The 22006-nt window shown below is 33.8% G+C and overlaps 1 pseudogene; it reads left to right on the top strand.

The window, feature by feature from the left end:
- Positions 1-11470: 11470 nt before the first annotated feature.
- Positions 11471-12444, top strand: LOC141423949 (olfactory receptor 10AG1-like; annotated as a pseudogene).
- Positions 12445-22006: the final 9562 nt, after the last annotated feature.

Below are 22006 nucleotides of genomic sequence, written 5' to 3'. Positions count from 1 at the left end.
TCCCCTATCCACCCCTGATAACATAAACTAAACTAGCACAATCCCTGGGCAGACTGATCCTCCCTCCTGAACAAAACTGAATAAAAGCAAACTATAATCAAATGCAGACAGCGGGTTGGGGGGGTGGTTGGTTGAACTCTGAAATTGCACCAGAGAAAGAGGGAGGGGCAAGGAGCTAAACTCAGCCCCAAACTATCAGTAAATAAACACAGGAAAGGCAGCAAAGGCTGAGAGCAGGTTGGCAATAAGCCACTCCCTGAAGCAGAGCTGTAGTGGGTTACAGAGCTGATCTACTGAAGCAGAAAGCAACATCCAAAATTGAACTGCCTCACAAAACTGAAAAACAAACAGTGGACTGCAATCTAGCACAGAAGCAGAGGGTGTGGTTGGCATACTGAACCTGCCCCAGAGAAAGGGGGTGGGGCAAAGAAATAAACCCCCAGTGCTGATCTCTCTGTAAAAAAACCACAGCAATAAGCCACTTCCCAAAGGAGGGCAGGTAGTGGAATGCAGAGTTGATCTCCTGAACCAGAATGCAGCACTCAAAACTGAAATGCCCCACCTCACTGGGGGAAGAGCTGACAAAACAGATGCAGCTGAAGAATAACACAGCTACTAGCAATAGCTCTGACTTCCCTGCGTGATCTGACAAAGGTACCTCACCTCACAATTTCAATTAAACTGGAAGACAGAAGAAAAAACACTACTCACAAGCCAATTACTTGGTGAGACCACATCAAAGCTTCTGTTTATATGCCAATACCAGGACTGAATGCTGGAGGAATAACTCCAGAACTTAAACTAAGACTGGAATTCTATTATTCCTGAACCAGGTGGGTTTTTTTTATGTTTTTTTCCACTTTTTGTTCATTTGTTTTATTACTGTGAGTTTTTATTTTTATTTTTAATCCTGTTTCCTTTTTTTCTTTCTATATTATCAATTTTACTATCACCATCTTCTCATTCCTACTCTCACTGCCTTCACTCTCCTTCCTTCTCCTGTGCTAAATCCATTGCTATCCTGCCCACTACTCTTTCTTCTCCTCATACACTCTCTCCCCTTGCACCCACCTTCCCCTCCCATTCTCTCCAACCTGTCAACAGACTACTCCTCCCTCCTATACACTTACCACCTGCTGACCAACCTACTATACCAACTTTACACAACACCAACACGCTGCAATCCCTGACACAATCACTCTACACTACAACAACAGAAATGCACTCAAACACACACAAGGGCACCTAAAACTAGCAGCTCCCCCACCACTTCCCTTATTCACCCACCCTATTTCCCCTTTAAGTGCCACCCTGACTAACTCCCCAAATTTCTATAGCTAGTCTGACAAATGTTAACCCCCCTAACTTCCACTGACATAGATATTACCACCAAGGAGACTTCTATATAATACATAAACAACTAATCAGGTATTGAACCTGTGAATTAGTTTTTGCTAAACTGCAACTCCAGACCAGGGACAGAAATAGCAGAACAAACTAGCTACCAACCAAGACATCTGTAACACAAAAATTAAATCAAGGGAAGGAAAACAGGTGACTATAACCACCAACTAGCTGCACAGTACCATGTGGAACACTGGGAAGAAGAAGAAGGAATGGAAACCACTCACATCAAAACAGTAATTTAAAACAGGATTCAGAGGGAAATAAACAAAACAGATACCTAGTTCCTGACCCCAACAAAACAATGGTATATGACACTAAGGAACCCAGTGATGCCCACAAAAACACCTTAAATCACTGAAAATTTCATGGAGAAGATACTAGACATAGTTAACCAAATGTGTACAGATTCACTAAAGAAATTTCAAGACTCTAAAAATAAAGAAATATGAGAAGACGCAGAAATAAATCAATGAAATCAGAGGAGCTCTAAGTGAACACAAAAATGAAACAGTAAAGACCATAAGTAGAGAAACACATGAATTAAAGATGAAAATAAAAAATATTAAAGAGGAAGTGACCCAAGATATGGACAACCTCAGAAAAAATAATCAAACAAAAACACAAAACAGAGTGGCAGGCCATTCAAGCAGAGTAGAACAAGTGGAAGACAGAAATTCAGAACTCAAAGATAAAATAAAAATTGAAGGAAAAATTAAAGAAGTGTTAGTCAAACAACTCAAGAGCTGTGAAAGAAATATGCAAGAACTCACTGACTTCATCAAAAGACCAAACCTGAAAATCATGGGCATTGAGGGAGAAGAGGTCCAAGCAAAAAGGATTCATACTGTATTCAAAAAAGTGGTAACAGAAAAATCCTCAAATCTCAAGAAAGTTTTGCCCATACAGGTACAAGAAGCATCCAGGATGCTAAATAGACTTCTGGCATATCATCATTAAAACAACAGGCACAGAGAATAGAGATAGAATACTGTAAATTGTAATAGAAAAACAAAAAACATATCAAGGTAAACCCATCAAAATCACAGGAGTTTTCTCCACAGAAATCTTAAAAGCAAGAAGGGCATGGAGTGAGGTAATTTAGGAATCGAATCAAAGTAACTTCAACCCTAGGATACTCTACACAGCAAAACTATCATTCAAAATAGATGGAGCAATAAAAATCTTCCAAGGTAAGCAGCAACTAAAACAATATATGACCACCAAGCCTCCACTACAAAAGATTCTCCAAGGAATTCTGCACACAGAAGATGAAAGCAAACAAAACCACAAGAGGATGAGCAATATCAAACCACATAACAAAAGACAAGGAATCAGAGAGTAGCAATAATTAAGCTGCACACAATCAAATCCTTAAACATCAAAAACAATTAAATGGCAAGAATCACCACATAACTATGAATAGTAACAATGAATGTCAGCAGACTCAACTTCCCTAGACACCATTCAGTAAACTGGGATAAAAAGAAAGATCCAACAATCTGTTGTATACAGGAGACCCATCTCATTGACAGAACAAACACTGGCTTAGAATGAAAAGCAGGAAGAGGAGTTACCAAGCCAATGGCCCCAGAAAACAAGCAGGAGTAGCAATACTTATCTCAGACAAAGTAGAATTAAAATTTACATTGATCAAATGAGATAAAGAAAGAGACTTCATACTAATGAAAGGGGAAATACATCAAAAGTAAGTAACAATTATCAGCCTATATGCACCAAATGCCAGTGCACCCAATTTCATCAAACATAATTTAAAGGACTTAAAAGTACATATAGACTCCAACACAGTGGTAGTGAGAGACTTTAATTCCTCCCCCATCACCAATAGATAGGTCATTGAAACAAAAAATCAAGAAAGAAATTCTAGAACTAAATCACACCATAGATCAAACAGACCTAGCTGAAGTCTACAGAATATTCCATCCAAAATACACACAATATACATTCTTCTCAGCAGCCCATGCAACAATTTCCAAAGTTGATCATATCTTAGAGCACAAAGCAAGCCTCACAAACATAAAAAAAAATAGAAATAATCCCATGCATTTTATCTGATTACAATGCATTAAGACTAGAACTGTACAACAAAAACAATAGCAGAAAATACAGAAACAATGAACAACACATTGCTCAATGATCAGTGGGTCATTGATGAAATAAAACAGGAAGTTAAAGGTTCCTGGAAGTTAATGGAAATGAAAACACAACCTACCAGAACCTATGGGACACAGGAAAGACAGTCCTAAGAGGAAAGTTTATAGCCATGAGCACATATATTAAAAGGACAGAAAGATCTTAAATAAATGATCTAATGCTACATCTTAAATTCCTAGATAAATAAGAAAAAATAAAACCCAAATCAAGCAGAAGGAGAAAAAAACATAAAAATAAGGGTCAAAATAAATGGAGCCCCCCAAAAAATATTACAAAGAATCAACAACAAAAAAAGGTAGTTCTTTGAAAAAAAAATAAAGCAGATTGACAAATCCCTGGAAAAACTAACTAAAATGAAGAGGGAAAAGACCCAAATCAGTAAAATCAGACATGCAAAAATGGATGATAACAACAAACACCAAGGAAATCCAGGGAATTATCAGAGACTACTTCGAGAACCAATATTCCAATAAATTTGAAAATCTTGAAGAAATGGACAAATTTCTAGATATTTATGACTATCCAAAACAGAACCAAGAGTATTTTAACCACCCACATAGATCTCTAATACAAAATGAAATTGAAGCAGCAATAGTCTCCCAAAAAAGAAAAGTCCAAGACCTGATGGATTCTCTGCTGAATTCTAACAGACTTTTAAAGAAGAAATAATGCCAACTCTCCTTAAACTTTTCCATGAAACAGAAGGGGAAGGAACACTGCCTAACTCATCCCCAAACCAAAGACACCTCCAAAAAGGAGAACTATAGGCCAGTCTCCTTAATCAACATCAATGCAAAAATCCACAGTAATATAATGGCAAACCGAATTCAACAACATATAAGAAAGATCATTCACCACGACCAGTCGGCTGCATCCCAGGGATACAGGGGTGGTTCAATATACACAAATCTATAAATGTAATATGGCACATTAATAGAAGCAAACACGAAAACCACTTGATCATCTCAATAGATGCAGAAAAGGCCTTTGATAAGATTCATCACCACTTCATAATAAAATTCTAAGAAAACTAGGAATGGAAGGAATGTATCTCAACATTATAAAGGCTGTAAATGACAAACCTATACCCAACATCATACATAATGGAGAAAAACTGAAACGATTTCCCGTAAAATCAGGAATGAGACAAGGGTGCCTACCCTCTCCACTCCTATTGAACATAGTACTGGAATTCCTAGCAGGAGCAATAAGGCAAGAAGCAGTAATAAAAGGTATAGAAATAGGTAAAGAAACTGTCAAAGTATCCCTATTTGCAGATGACATGATCCTATATTCAAAGACCAAAAAAACTCTACCCCAAAACTCCTAGATATCATAAACAGCTTCAGCAATGTGGCAGGATACAAAATCAACTTACAAAATTCATTAGCTTTTCTATACACCAACAATGAACAAATTGAGAAAGGATATATGGAAACAATTTCATTTACAATAGCCTCAAAAAAAAAATCAAATACCTAGGAGTAAACTTAAGAAAGGATGTGAATGACCTCTACAAGGAGAACTACAAACCCCTGAAGAAAGAGATCGAGGAAGACTACAGAACATGGAGAGCACATGGAAAGATGTGCTCATGGATTTGTAGAATCAACATAGTAAAAATGGCTATACTACCAAAAAAAGTCTACATGCTCAATGCAAATCCCATTAAAATCCAAATGACATTCATCACAAAGATTGAAAAAAGTACCCAGAAGTTAATTTGGAAATGCAAGAGACCATGAATAGCCAAGTCTATACTCAGTAAAAGAGCAATGTTGGAGGTATCACAATACTTTACTTCAAACTATGTTACAGAACCATAGCAGTGAAAAAAGCATGGTACCGGCACAAAGACAGATGTGAAGGCCAGGGGAACAGAATGGAGGACCCAGATATGAATCTATACAGCTATGCACACCTTATTTTTGACAGAGGCACCAAAAACATATGATGGAGAATAAGCAGCCTCTTCAACAAATGTTGCTGGGAAAAGTGGTTATCTGCCTGCAGAAAACTGAAACTTGATCCATTTTTATCACCCTGCACTAGTATCATCTCAAGGTAGATTAAGGACTTTAATATCAGGCACAAAACTCTAAAGTTAGTACAGGAAAGAGCAGGGAATACTCTTGAAGTAATAGGTATAGGGAAGTACTTCTTCAATAGAACTCCAGGAACCCAGCAACTAAGAGAAAGAATAGATAAATGAGACTACCTGAAATTAAAAAGATTCTGCACAACAAAAAAAAATGCTTTCAAAACAAAAAGACCAGACACAGAGTAGGAGAAAATATTTTCCAGCTACACATCAGACAAAGGATTGATAACCAGAATATACAGGGAGTTCAAAATCTAAACTCCCCCTAATCAATGAACTAATAAATAAGTGGGCAACTGAACTAAACAGAACTTTTTCAAAGGAAGAAACCCAAATGGCCAAAAAACACATGAAAGAATCCTTACCATCCTTGACCATAAAGGAAATGCAAATCAAAACCACACTAAAATTCCACCTCGCTCCTATTAGAATAGCTATCGTCATGCCCATATTTATTGCAGCACTATTCACAATAGCCAAATTATGGAAGGAGGCAAGGTGCCCCACCACTGACCAATGGATTAAGAAAATGTAGTATTTATACACAAAGGAATTTTATTCAGCCACAAAGAAGAATGAAATTTTGTCATTTGCAAGAAAATGGATGGAACTGGAGATCATCATCTTAAGTGAAGATAGCCAGGCTCAGAAGGCCAAAAATCATATGTTCTCCCTCATATGTGGACTTTGGACATAAAACAATTGCAGTAATATTATTGGACATGGGTCACATGCTAAGAGAAGAATGCATACAGGAGGAGAATGCATAGGAAAAGGGAAGGAAACCTAAAACTTGAAAGTGTTTGATGTGCCCACTGTAGAGGAGCTAATGAAATAATCTTAAACTGACAGAGGCCACTATGGGAAGGTAACTGGGAAGTAGTGATTAGGTCTGGCAGAGATGAACCAATTCAGGTTGTAATACACATGTACATGGAAGTAAGGTTAGGAATCTGTCTGTATAGACATCTTTATCTCGAGTTAGCAAAAAACTGTCTTTCTTATTATTGCTTATGTCTTCTCTTCAACAAAATTGGAAAAGAAGAGGGAGGAAAAGTTCTGCCTGAAAGCGAGGGCATGGGACGGAGGAGGAGGGGGTTGGGGCAGGGGGAAGAGATGGCCCAAACAATGTATGCACATATGAATAAATGAATAAACATTTAAAAAGAACCTTCATAAATGCCACAATGTACCCCCAACCAGCATAACAATGAAAGAAGTTGCAGACACAAGGCAAAAAAAAAAAAGAAAAAGAAAAAGAAAATCATACTAGGAAATCTTCATGTTCAAATTTCATTCATCTGTGGAACACTGAAAAAGCACCATTGAACTGATAAAGTAACCTGGAGAACATTATATACAACTGCAGAAGTACATTGTTTTTAGTGCAATCAAAGTGTTTACTAACATAGTCCATCTCAGAGAAAATGTTCACAACATTTAAAGTTTTAATATTTGTCAGAGTATCTTCTGTGCTCACAAAAGTATTAATGAGTTAGCAATAAAAATAAGAAACCTTTAAATGTATAAAATATTGGCTGTGCATGGTGGCTTATCCCTGTAATTTCTGCAACTAAGGCTGAGATTGAAAGGAATGCGGTCTATGGCCAGCATAGTCAAAATGATTAGTGCCCCCAAAATAAGTAAAATTTAAAGAAAATGAAATGGACCATTTTATAATTATGGTATACTTTAACATCCACTATTTTTACATGAACTCAATCATATGTGGATTTATAAATTCTTCAATATTTTTTGTTGTGGTGGGTGAGGCCACAGTGTGGCATTTGCAAAGGTTCTTATAATATATCAAATACATCATACCTGAACTCACCCCCCGAACATTCTCCTTTATTTCTCACCCTATATCTGGAATAGTTTGAATAGGCATCATTTTTCAATTTACATAAATGTGTACACAGTATTTGCACCATATTCACCCTCCTACACCCTTTCCCTGCCAACTCTCCCCTCCACCAGTACCAGCCTACAAATCTTGCAGGCTGGACCAGATTCTCTTGCACTGATACTAAAGGCATCACTTTGGAAGAGGATACACTAATCCCAAAACGTACATCTCTGGAACAAAAATGATCTTTTTTGGCTTTAAGAAGAAGGGAGAAAGGGAAGACTTGATGGCTTATCTCAAAAAAATAGTCTCTACATGTAAAAATCACAGTAAAATAATGAGAATTGAGGAGAATGGCAGAGGGGGGAATTCAAAAATGATACATTTGATGCATTGTAAGAACTTTTGTAAATGTCACAGTGTTCCTCCTCCCAGCACAACAATAAAGGGAAAAAAAAGAATAAAGTTACATGTTTTAAAATGTAAAAAAAAAGAAAATAAGTAATTCTAGCTATTTGTTATAAATGATAACGAATATTTAGAGAAAATAGAATCTACAGTAAAATTACTAGAGTCAATAATTAATAAAATCATTATACTCTATGTAGTCAATAAATTAAATCACATTTATTTTCATGTAAAAGCAAATAAAGCAAACATGCCATCAAAAATACTCTGAGAAATAGGTAAAAATTATCAAATAGTTAAGAAAAATTCCAATACAAATATTCAGGGAAACTGCCCAGTATATTATAAAATAATTTGAGTAAGAGGAAGTAAGTAAATAAATTTTTAAAACTTGTTCAAATATTAAACATATGTAAATTTTACCAATATGAACTATGAATTTAGAGAAATAGCATAAAATCATGTTTGTGACTATAGGAATTGTTAAATCAATTTTGAGAAGCAATTTCCTTCTTACATTGTGGAAATGATATCAGTCATTAAAGTCAGGAGGCTCTTAAAGAATAGGAAACTGGCAGGATCTATTCCAGTGGACATCATATACTAATGCTGCAATGTTGCAGACACTGAGAATAGTGATACAATTTAACAACAGATAAAGTAGGAAATGACACACGGTAGAGTTGTCCAAAAACACACTGCAGATGGATATACTTGAATACGGAAAAGTTAACATTTACACAATAGTGTAAAAAGTAGTATTTTAATAACTGTGAAGAAAAGAGAACTTGAGTCTTTTGTTACATAATGCATATACAAGCAATTCCAAGAGTTTATAAACATAAATATGAGAATGATGTAGAGTGTCTTTCCAAAGTTATTCTTTTTGAGAGATCTAAAGGATTGTGTGCCTCCACAGTGGGATGGCATATCAGTCATACGAATGACTCACACAAGTACACATGAATGGTAAAATAAATTCTTTTTTTTTTTTTTATTTTTAGTACTGGGGTTTGAACTCAGGGCCTACACCTTGAGCCACTCCACCAGCCATTTTTGGTGATAGGTTTTTTTCAAGGTAGCGTCTTTTAAACTATTTGCCCAGGCTGTCTTTGAACCATGATCTTCCTGACTTCTGCCTCCTGAGTAGCTAGGATTACAAGAGTGAGCCACTGGCACTGGGCTTTAAAATAAATTTTAAGAAGAGTTACTTACAGAGCAGTAGATGACAAAAGAGGGTTGCATCTACCTGGCTGGGTTAGTAATTCTTGAAGAAGAGTCATCTGGATTCTTCCTAACTCTTACATTGTCACCTCCCTGTCCTCCCAGACCCTACCTAACAAACTCCTATTTATATGCCTCCAAGTCTATGAGAAGCCTGATGTTAGAGCTCTCCTTCTATATTATATCAGCAGAAATAACTACAAGCTCAAATAATATAAAACCCAGACTCTGGGAAAGCTGCCAAATTAACCACAATATGTGTAAGTAGAATTATACACCATGACCAAGTAGGATTTATCCCTGATATGCAAAGTTGGTTTAACATTTAAAATTGATCAATGTAATCCATCATATAAAATAAATAAAAATGAAAAATCATCTGATCTTTTCAATAGGTTGGGAAATAAATGCAATTCAGAATGAAGTACAAGGTAGGGCAGGCAGAAATAGCTTTAATGACATGAATAGAGATTGAGAAAACTTGTGGCAAATTATTAAGATTTGCAAGTATATCATGTCTTAGAAGAAAGTGTGTGAGACATACATGAAATGTGTATTCAAAAATTTGAGCAAAAGTGTATACCCTATAATTAAATAAGCTGTATAAATGGCAAAATATATGTATACAATTGTAACAATAATATATATTATGGGAACAATGTAAAACTAGTGGTAAATAACACAATAGGAGCTAGAGAAAATGACACACAGTGATGGAAGTTCACAAATTTGATTAATTCATATTTCTCATTAGAAACAGAAACAATCCTAGAAATTAAATTGATACACAAGGGATGATATTCCCCAGGGTGTGCAGGACTCTTCCTGCTTAAGAGCAGTTGATGTTTGAAGCAAGAAAAAAATATTGTAGAACTAAAGTGACTTCCTGAAAAAAAGGAGGGCCTATAAAGTTTATTGGTTAAAATAAGTACATGTACTTTCCAGACTATTTCATGCAAATCACTAAAGGTAAGCTGTAATTATAAGGTCAAACTATTTCTTTAGGTATAACTCTAAATTTAAGTATCAAGATTCAGTTGATAAAGCATAAATGTATGAAATTTTGAGATCTTTATCTGAAAATATGATCATTACTATTATGTATCACTTAACTTGTTAAATTATGAAATTAAATAAATTAGATGAATAAAATCAAATAGTGATAATAAAACAGCAATATATATTTCAAAAAATATTAAAAGTGAATACAAAGGAAAATATCAGAACTGTTTGGCAAATCATTTTATGTATGAATATACTAATTGAAAAGCATCATCTGATGTAGCTAGAACGGTACACGGGTGTAATGGATTTGAGCTGATAAGCAAATATATAACTATTTCTTTTGAAATGTTGGAGAACAAGAATTTTAAAAGTTTATTTGGAATTATCAAGTAGTGGTGAATTTTTTAATATTAGTGCTAAAAATAAAAAGCAATTGCATTACATTTGTCTTGTTTTGTCTGGAGTTTTAATCACACTCATTTACTCTGGAGACATTCATGGTAAGAGTAAGGCACAGTTGGCTAGATTTACTTAAAGGTGCACTTTTATCATTCATCATGTGAGGAGAAAAAAGGGAACTGTGCTCACTTGCAAGGGAATTACATGATGGAGGAGAAACTCACATAAATACAAAGGGAAATGAGAAAATGGTGTGAGCAAAAGGTCATATTTATTAACTAACTAAAATATTAATTCATATTTTAGTATGTTGTATAATAGGTGTTAGTGAAAGATTTAATGAACAGCATTGTGAGATCATTGTTTTTCATATCTGGCATATGTGAAAGAAATTAAATAGAGCAATAATAATGCAACTAATTATTTCACCACAAAAAGAATGGATTTAATAAATGATTCTCACTGGAATATAAGAGGGGACTTTAAGTCTTGAATAAGAAGCACATAAAAGCTTTAACAGAAAAGGTGTAGATTCAAAGAAGATGGAGATGTGCATGTGTACTGAGAAAATAATGATCCCAGAAACAACACAAAATGTCTGTGTAAAATTTCAGTCTCAAGAGAAAAATGTTATTTCTCCACAATATGGTCTACATAATAATCTGAACTTCCCAATAATCTTGGTAAAAGTAAAACCAAGTCTATTAAGTTATGTTAAATTTGTGTTCTTGGTATCATTTTAATATATATCAGTTCACTTTTGAAGTTCCAATCTCATCTTGCACAAATGAGGTAATGCTGGATACAATTTAAGATAGCAAATACATGTAGCCATGTATCTAATACTTGTAAAAACCAAACAAATTGTTTTAAAAAGTGAATGAATTAATTATAATGACTTTGTCATATCAGCAGCTGGACAGCAAATTAAAACAGAAAAATCAAACTGTACTGCAATGATGGAATTTGTCCTCTTGGGGTTCTCTGATACTCCCCAGCTCCAGTGGACACTTTTTGGGATATTTTCATCCATACATTTGATTATTCTGATGTGCAACAGCATTATAGTACTAATAACAAAAATTGACCCTGCTCTTTAGACAACTATGTATTTTTTCCTTGGAAATTTTTCATTTCTGGAAATCTGTTATGTAACAGTCACTATCCCAAGAATGCTTGTGGACCTTTGTACCCAAAAAGGAAATATTTCTTTTTTTGCCTGTACTGCAAAAATGTGTTTTGTCCTTATGCTGGGAGGCATGGAGTGCCTCCTGCTGACACTGATGGCCTATGACCGCTATGTGGCCATCTGTAACCCTCTGCACTATGCTCTAGTCACGAACCACAAGGTCTGCACGCAGCTGGTGGCTGCCTGCTGGATCAGTGCAATTCCAATTGTAATTGGGCAAACATACCAGATTTTCTCTTTGCCATTTTGTGGATCTAACAGAACTAATCACTTTTTCTGTGATATTCCCCCAGTACTGATGCTTGTTTGTGGAGACACGTTTGCAAATAAGATAGGAGTATATGTTTAGGAGTATATGTTGCAGTGGTAGTTTTTCTTATGGTTCCATTTCTGTTGATCACTGTCTCCTATGGCAAAATTATCTCCAATATTCTGAAATTGACATCAGCCACAGGGAGGGCTAAGGCTTTCTCCACTTGCTCATCTCACCTGATAGTTGTAGTCTTATTCTATGGATCAGCAAGTATCACTTATTTACAACCCAAAACAAATCAATCTGAAGGAATAGGAAAACTGCTGTCCCTTTTCTATACCATTTTGACCCCAACTTTGAATCCCATTATATGTACTCTGAGGAACAAGGATATCACTGTGTCACTGAGAAAACTACAAACAAAATTAGTAGCATGAGGCAAATATCTAAAATTACAAAATGTATTTGTTTATAGGTTTGCCTGAAAAGTATATTTACCTTTGTTCTTATGTTACTGTTATAGATAATTAATATTGTGGTAAAAATCCATGTTTTGTCAAGTAACTTTCATTTTACAGAGCTTTGTTCGGTGCTTCTGTGTAGTCAGAGTATAAATTAACCCAATTGTGAAGATATCATTTTTAAAATCAGTCTTGCTTGCCATGATTAACTCTTGATGTGGGAGACAGTGTGAGCAGCACAAAGATATCACTAGTTGGGCTTATGTTATCAGATGGATTTTCTTTCTTGTTCATCTTCCGCTAGTTGTATTACATGCCCTTCTCTGATAGTATGGTTTGACCACCCTAAGGAAAACGAAAGAACCAGTTAAGGTGATGGAACTGGTGAAATCTATAAGTTGTTTATTTTAGCTTTTATTTTTTATAGCTTCTGATTTCTAACTGTCTGTGTTCATATCCTTTAGAAAGAACAAATTGTCAGTGTGGTTTCTTCTCTAAAGTACTAGACTTCTTTGTTCTTTGCTAAACTCAGTGCCTCCTATGGCAATTTATGATCTTACTTGGGTAATATGTATTTAATTTTCAGAATATCTAGAATTTCACTGTAATATATCTATATGAATGTGTAGAGAGTTGAGTCATGCTCCCTAAAAATATCTCCACCTAACAGTTGAAAATGTAACTTTATTTGCAAAAAAAAAGGGTCTTTATTATTTTAGATAGTTAAGGATTTTGAAATGAGATCACCATGGTTAGTCTTGGCACCACATCCAGTGGTTATTATCCTTGGAAAAAGCAGAGAAACAGAGAAGAACATGGTGGGAAGAAGGAGGTAAACATTAGAGTGATTCAGCCACAAATCAAGCAAAGTCAAGAGCCTCAAATGCTGGAGGAAAGAAAGAGTCGTCATCTCCTAAACTTTTTGGAGAAAGTGAGGCCCTGCCAACACTGATTTTGGATGCTGGCCTGGACAAATATGAAAGACTAATTTTCTGTTGATTTAGTCACCCAATTTGGGGTAATTAGTTAAAGTATTCCTAGGAAAGCAATACACCATGAAAATAACACTGTTATCAATATTTTCTTATTTTAACCATATGGAATTAATTCTGTGTCCTCCCAGATCACAGCTGACACATTATAAAAGCTGCTGCTACTATTGCTTCATCCATGTTGTAAAAATTTGGTATTTCTTTCTTTTGATGAAAAATAAAAAAACACATAATTTATTGTACAAACTGAGTCTAAGAAATGTCTCTTCAAAGAAATAACATATGACTAAGATTATTAGACATTTTTTGCTTCAGAATGTTTTCAGTATTTTAGTTTTTTTTTCTAGAAATGCAAAGCAAAGTTCAAAACTAAGGGAATGCACTCTGAGTTAGAATATATTAGGACATCTCTACTCTATAATATTATTCAGCCACTGGAGACAATGGTTTACAACAATACCGAGGGAATTCCCACTATCTCAAAATGTAAGAAAAATGTTGATTCACTATACAATCCTATTGAGAGTGTCTGAAATTGTCAGATCATTGATTAATAAGATTTTTCTACCCACAAAAATATAAACCTGATTGGAAATAATTGACTGCAATGTTTACTGTGGTTGGTTATTTGAAAGGATTCATTAAACTACACAGTGTATGCTCACAAAGAATTTTATTTAAAGGCAAAAAATGTGGTTCAATAAAGACAAAAAGGGAAGCCTTCATGAGAGGCCTGAGAGACAATCAGTACCAAGGTAATCTGGGATTGCTTTTGTCCCATATAAAAGATCATGTTCTTATGAATTATGCAAGAAACAAGGACATCTGGAAGACTAAGATAATAAGTATCTAATCACTTTTGGTCATTTAACTAAGCCACGTTGTCAAACCCATTAGAACAGTTCTGAAATCCCAATAAATAAAGTGACTAACATCACCAGAGTACTGTAAACCTTACAAGGAATGTCAGAAAACCCACTTATCTTAGTTAAATTAAGAATAAAGAACTAGGTGTCTAGGCATTCTCAGGGAAAAAGAGCTTTTGTCGGTTGAGGGTGAGTGAACTGTACTTGCTCAATGATAATGAATGAATTCAATTCCTTTTAAGTTATTGTAAGTCTTTTTTGATGTAGCATAACAAATAGTCAAAAACTTATGTACTTAAGAGAACACAAGAATAATGAAATTATGTCATTTGTAAGAAAATGGATTGAACTGGAGAGTACCATGTTGAACAAGAAGCCAAGATCACACAAATTTATCTTCCCACAGTTTTTGTAGGCTTAATTCTGCACATGGTGTTTGGTTTCTCTACTTTGGGTTTCAAAGGCTAATATCTAGGTGCCAGCTGGGCCAACTACTTGTCTGGAGTCTCTAGAGAAGAATATAAATTCCAGCTCATGTAGGTTGTTAGAAGAATCCAGTTCCTACAGGTTATAATGCTGAGGTCCAATTTCCTGGTTGGATGTCTAATGGGGGCCAAGCTTAGCTTCTAGATGCCAACCACAGTCTACATTGCCTGCTTTCTTCCATATTTTTCACCTGAGTCTCTAATTTTTGTACTGTTTCCACTATACCTAGATTTAAGGTATTTGTGTGATTCAGTGAAATACACAGAAATAATATCCCTAATTAATGTCAATTGATGTTAGAGTTTAATTATATGTGCAAAATTATTTTATAATGTCTAGATTAATGTTTGATCAAATAACTAGAAGTTTACGTCTAGGTGAAGCACTAATTTGTTTGCCGTCTTAGAATCCTATTTAGTACAATTATGCCACAAATGAGTACAACACGAAATGAAAATGATAAAAACATACTAATTAAAAATTAAATAGCCATTGTTTAAAAATGGAATCACCAAAGTTCTGTGGGGAACTTCTTAGAAATACAAAGGTATGTAACCTGTAACAAGTGATTTTGAGAATCTTCAAAGCAAACATGGTCATTACAAGAAAATAAGAGAAGATATACTTCCAAAACTATGGTTATTTGCCTAAAGTATGAGTCTTTCATGTATATATATGTGCACGTGTGTGTATGTTTTGACATACATATGTATATAAAACTAAAAATAGCAGAAATAAATGTGCAGTATTCCAAGAAATTATCCCAAATATATGTGCATACAAACATACATGAATAATTCTAACAGAAAGCCAAACAACTTCAATAATCACCTGTCCAAATTTTGCATTTCAAATACTTTTACAACTGTTAACCATTTTCATCCAAGAAAATAATAGTGTTCACTATGAGCCAGATGTTATTAAAGACCATAATATTTATTTCCACAAAAAACAAACAAATTTCCATTATGTGTTCTTACATTGGAAAATTAAGTAATTCAAATGAATAAATTTCCCTTTATTAACCATAAATTTAAGGAAATAGAATAAACTCCTATGTGTTGTGAATACATGTGATTTAACAGGAATTGTTAAGTCGGTTGTTTGAGAAGCAATGTTTTTTCAAATTGTGGAAATATCACCAAAAGCTAAGTACTCTTAAAATAAAAGTAAAATGAACAGAATAGTGATAGTGCAGAAGTCAACTTGCTATATTGCTGCAGAAATTAAATCCATATGATACATTAAAGAATATGTAGAGGGATCAATTTCACATCACAAAAATCCCAACTTGTGGATACACCCAGTTCAAAGACATATTGATATATGAAAGAAAGTAGTACTAAAATAATGTAGAATAGTTGTTCCTTTCATGAATTATCTGTTTAGAAAAATATCCTATCTTAAGGTGGGTAAAGAGAAAAAAATGGAGATTAACTCTTTCTTCCCATAATTTGCCTACAAAAATTTGTGTGATTTTGAAGTCTGAATATTAAATATAATATATCTTTTTAAAGATAATCCTATTATCTTCCTAGCTTGAGCTTAAGAAAAATATTTTTAGTAAATGTAGCTGGCCATAGGTCAAAATTTGAAAAATGCAATTAAACCAAATAGTTTTATGTCTGTATATACAATCATTACATATCAAACTCTTTCCAAAGAAGATATGCCAATTGGCAAAAATATAACCTAAAGATCATTATAAAATACTTTAAAGCATAAAAAATAATACCTATTATGTGTCTTCCTGTGTGACTGTGTGTACACAGTTGTATGTGATTATATTTAGTGCAATGAGTGATATGGGAGTTCATAGTTACAACTTTTTTGAAAAATATTAGCATTATTAATTCTAAAAAATTAGAAGTTGTATTGTCATATTTTAATATATTTATTTAATGTAATTTGATCATATTCATCCTTTCCATTATTCTTTGATATCCTTGCCACTCTTAATCCCCTCTTTTAAAACTTTTTTTGCAAATTTTAAAAATAAGTTTCACTATGAACTTTTCATATGTGCATACAACACATTTTGATAATATTCTCCACCATTCACCCACTCTTTCCCTCCTACACCTTCCACTATTCACAAGAATATTCATTACATGGAACTACCAGAATTTTTAAATTGTCTTTTCATATTGCTTCAAAAAGTGACAGAAGAACAAAAATAGATTAATGAGGATTCCTGGTTAGAAACTATTTAATTCAAAAACAAATGAAACTTCATCTTTAGAGGACTGAAGGAGGAAAACAAAAAGTCTGCCTAAAATGATTTATTTAGTAAGATTATTCTGTAAAATACAAATTAAGATTTGTAAAGAAAAATAATGTATGAAATAAATGTATATATCACTAGAACATTTACAAATAAGAAATAAACAAAAGTTCTTCAAGTGGAAGAAAAAGAAGTCAAAGTAGACATGGACAAAGATTGAACAGAATAGAAAATTAGAAGATTGAGATGCATAGAACTTTTCAGTTTTAAATGTTCTTAGAAGAAAATTACACTTAAATTCAATGTGTTGTGATGCTTATAAGCCAAAAAGAGTAAAAGTAAACCAATTATACAAAAGTGGGACATAATTAATTTAGACTAGTTTACATAATTTATAGTTTAAGCCAGGGGTGGTGGTACAAAGCTGTTAGGGGGCTTACACAGGAAATGAGAGTTTGATTCTGGAATAGGCTACATAGTGAGACACTCTCTCAGTAAACCTAAATAAATAAATAAAATAAATACTTTAAGAAACTACATCATGTAATTTCTTTTCATTTTTACCTATTTATTCTTTTTTTACTGTTGTGCTGGGTAGGGATACATTGTGGCATTTACAAAAGTTCTTACAATATATCAAATATATCATACATGAGTTCCCCCCATCTATAATTCTCCTTTATCATTCCTTTCCCCATTCCTGAAGTAGCTTCAACAGTTGTCATTTTTGCATTTACATACACATGTACACGGTTTTTGCACCATATTCACCCTCCTAACCCCTTTCCCTACAACCTCCCCTTCCCACTGTTACCAACGCCCCCACTGGGAAGGACTTGTTGCACCCTCCTATTCTCTAATTTTGTAGAAGGAAAAAGAAGAAAGAAAATAAAAAGACACTCACATGAAAGCCAATAAATAAAAGTTAAATTAAACTTAAAAATCAAACAATCCAAGGGATATGAGAAAGGACAAAGAAGCAATAGCCAAAAACCAGTAAACATTGTTTTAAAAATGATATAGTTAATTCCAGATGCATCAGTATGTACATTAAATGCTACATAACTTAAATCTGTAATTAGAAGAAACAAAAAGTCAAAATGCAAATATACTCACCTAAATAGCACAAAGAACCAGATTTCTGGGACATGGACAAAAGAGCAAACTTATGAATCTGTGGTATAGAAGAGTGGAATAAGATACAGACTAAAGGCATGAAACACATATTTAAAGATATTAGAGCAGAAAATTTCCCTAATGTAGAAAAAAAAAAGCACACCCAAATACATGAGGTATTGAGAAGCACAAATATACACAGCCAGATAAGAACCTCGTGATTTCATACTGCAGTTAAAATACCAAAAGATCAAAGCAAAGAATACTAAAAGCTGCAATAGAGTAATGCTGTTATTTACCAAAGCAAACCTATTAGAGTAACAACAGAAATCTTAAAGACCACAAGAGCAAGGACTGGTTTATTTCAAACCTTGAAGGAAAATAATTGCCAACCATAACTCATACATTCAGAAAAGTTCAAAGCCATGTTAAGGACTCTCATAAACTGTTGGTGGAAATGTAAATTAGTTTCAACTGCTGTAGAAAACAGTATGGAGGCTCCTCAAAAAACTAAAAATATAACCACACTATGATCCAGAAATTCAATCCCAGGGATCTATCCGAAGCAATGCAAGTCAGATTACAATAAAGGCACCTGCAGACTCATGTTTATGGCAACACTATTAATAATAGCTAAGCTATGGAAACAGCAAGATGCCCCACTAATGACGAACTGATTAAGAAAATGTGGTATTTATACACAGTGGAATTTTACTCAGCCACAAAGAAAAATGAAATTTTGTCATTTGCAGGTAAATAGATGCTAATGGAGAATATCATCTTAAGTGATGTTAACCAAGTTCAGAAAGCAAAAGGCCTCAAGTTTTCTCTTATATGTGGAATATAGACCCAAAACAATTACAAATAATATTATAAAATACAGTTCATTCTAAAGAGAGGTCACATATATGAGAAGGAGGGTAAAAGAAGGAAATTAAGACTATGAATATGGTTGAGGTACTTCCTATACTAGAGTGAACATAGAATTTTTTAATCTATTGAAGTTACCATAAGAAGGGTACTAAGGTAGAAAGGAGGAAAAAAGAGGGGATGAACCAATTGCGATTATATCACATACATACATGGAAATGTCACAATGAAACACCCTGTATAGCTATCTTAAATGAACATTTTTTTTTTTACAAGAAGAGAAAATGGGGAGGCAAAACAAGTCCTGTCTATGGGATTGGGACTAGCATGAGTAGGAGAGAGGAGGATATAAGGGCAGGATGTAGGAGGATGAATATGCTGGAAATACAATGTATTGTATGTAAATGGAAAAATGAGATATTTTGAAGCTATTCCAAGAATGGAGGAAGGGTATAAATGAGAATGATGGAAGGGGTGAATTCAGTTATGATATATTGTAAGAAATTTTGTAAATATCACATTGTATCCCAGGACAACAATAGTAAAAAATAAAGAATAAAGAAATCAAAGGATAATAAAAGCCCTTCATAATAAGCATAAATTGAAGAATTCATGATGATAACCCAGCATCTAAGAAGATAAATAAGGAAATGCTATACACAGAAAATACGTAAGGAAAAACACAATCATAAGGACTCAGGAAAATATAGATCTCATTGGAAGATAAATATCAATGATAGACAGAAAAGAATCAAACATTACTATTTCAACAAAATATCAAGCCAATAAGATAAATGGAAATATTAGACAACACCTCTCATTAATAACCCAAAGTGTAAATGGACTTAACTCTCCAATTAAAACATATAGACTGGCTGAATAAGTTTTCAAAAAGGATACAACTATGTGCTATCTACATTAAACTCGCCTCAGTGGCAAAGATGTACATCCAGACACAAAATAAAAGGAATGAAAATGATATGTCAATAAAACAGTGGTTTTATGCCTATTTGATGAATTAAATTTTCAGCCAAACTTAGTTATGAGTGATTAAAAAGGATGCTACATAAGCATAAAGGGAAAATCAATCAAGAGATAAAATAATTGGAAATATAACACACCAAGTAATGGTGCACACAGTTTCATTAAACAAACACTATTGTACACAAAAGTAAAGACAAATCCAGATACAATAATAGTTTGTGATATTAGTAAACAGCTCTCATTAACAGATAGATCATCCTGATGAAACGATCAAAAAGAAAATTCAGAGGTAAACTTCATCATGTGTAAAATGGATTTAATAAACATTTACAAAATATTCCCATCAACAGATATAGAATACGCTTCTTCTCAGCAGCCAAGGAACATTACCCAAAATATACTGCATTTGAAGCCTTAAGGCAAGACTTTACAAATTGAAATAATTGGAACAATTTCTTGCATCTTACAGGTATAATAGAATAAATTTTGAATTCAATAATAAGAGAAACAACAGAAACTATACAAACACATGGAAAATGAACAATAATTAGATGAAGAGGGAATTAAAAAAATTCCTAGAATCAAAAATTTGACTATAAGTGAGCATTTATTGTGACACAATTTCATGTCTAGCCTTAGGTCATCTTTTTCCTTCTCAATGATTTCTTTATTTGACTGACAGGTCAGAGACAGTTGTATTATCTACCTAAGAGGCACTAGAACTGGGCTGTCTAGATTGACCTGGCATGACTGAAAATTATTGGACAGTGTAGAGCATTTGAACGATGCCAAAGGCTCTGAGGTTGGATAGAACAAGTAGAAAATGGTTCCACACATCACTACAACATGACAAGAGCCAAAAGATTTGCTCTTCCTGAGTTATTTCTGCATCCTGAACTACAGAAAAAGTGGGTACAGTGCGAGTGGGTAAAGGTGATCAGCCCAGAGTATTTTATCTAGTGTGCCTTAGGGACAGTGAGTGATCACTTAAGGGGCTTCTCTCTGTCCTGAACTCTTCAGACCTCTGTACCGGACCATGAGAAGAACTTAACAGAGATGAGCAGTGTGTTTGATGGAAGTCTTCTTTTGTTTCCAGTTAGGTCACAGCATTTATTGTAGCTCAGGTTTACCTTTCCTTTAATGGTCAAGCCCTAAAGAAGACAAATGTTCATTCTTATTTTTATATTACCACCATTTTACCTAATACCTGGCAACTTATTGTTTTATAAGAGTATATAAAACCAAAATGAAATGAAATGCATGTAGTACATACCAAAAGAAAAATTGCTAGAATGAAGTGAAAAATAAAAAGATATTTACAGAAATCTTGGGTTACAGCAAAGTCAGGTGTAATAGAAGTATGTATTTATGAGTGCCTCCACTAAATACAAAACCTAATGATTCATATAAGGACCTGAAAAATCAATACCAAGACAAACACAAAATTAGTATATGAAAAAATAATAAAGATCAGTGCATAAATTAAGTGTAACTAAAAGAAAATAAGAAAATATTGAAACAAGGAGTCATTTCTTTGAAAAGGTAAGTGACATGGACACATAGAAAAACTTCTGTGGAGAAAGAAAAGATCAAAATTAATAAAATTAGTGATGAAATTGTGAATATTACAATAGCTATCACTGAAATACTGAGGGTCATAAGGAGATACTTTGAAAACATTTGTACCATGATATTAGAAAACCTAGCACTAGTGAATAAATTTCTAGACACATGAACTACTGAAAGTGAACCAAATACAATGAACAACCTGAATGGACCAACCACAAGTCTTTTTTTTAAAAATTCATTTATTCACATGGCACAAGTCTAATAATACAGGAAGTTGTAAAGAATCTGTGAACAAAAAAAAAAGACCATGACCTGACAGATTAACTTCTCATTTCAATCATAACTTTAAAGAAGAGCTACTGGCAACACTCCAAAAACTTTCTATGAAATAAAAGCAGAAGGAATAGTCTGTAAACCATCCTATGAAATGA

Source organism: Castor canadensis, chromosome 1 (assembly GCF_047511655.1).
Source record: "Castor canadensis chromosome 1, mCasCan1.hap1v2, whole genome shotgun sequence".
NCBI classification, from domain to species: Eukaryota; Metazoa; Chordata; class Mammalia; order Rodentia; family Castoridae; genus Castor; species Castor canadensis.
Note: the sequence above shows the minus strand (reverse complement) of the source record. Positions and strands in the feature narration are given on the sequence as shown.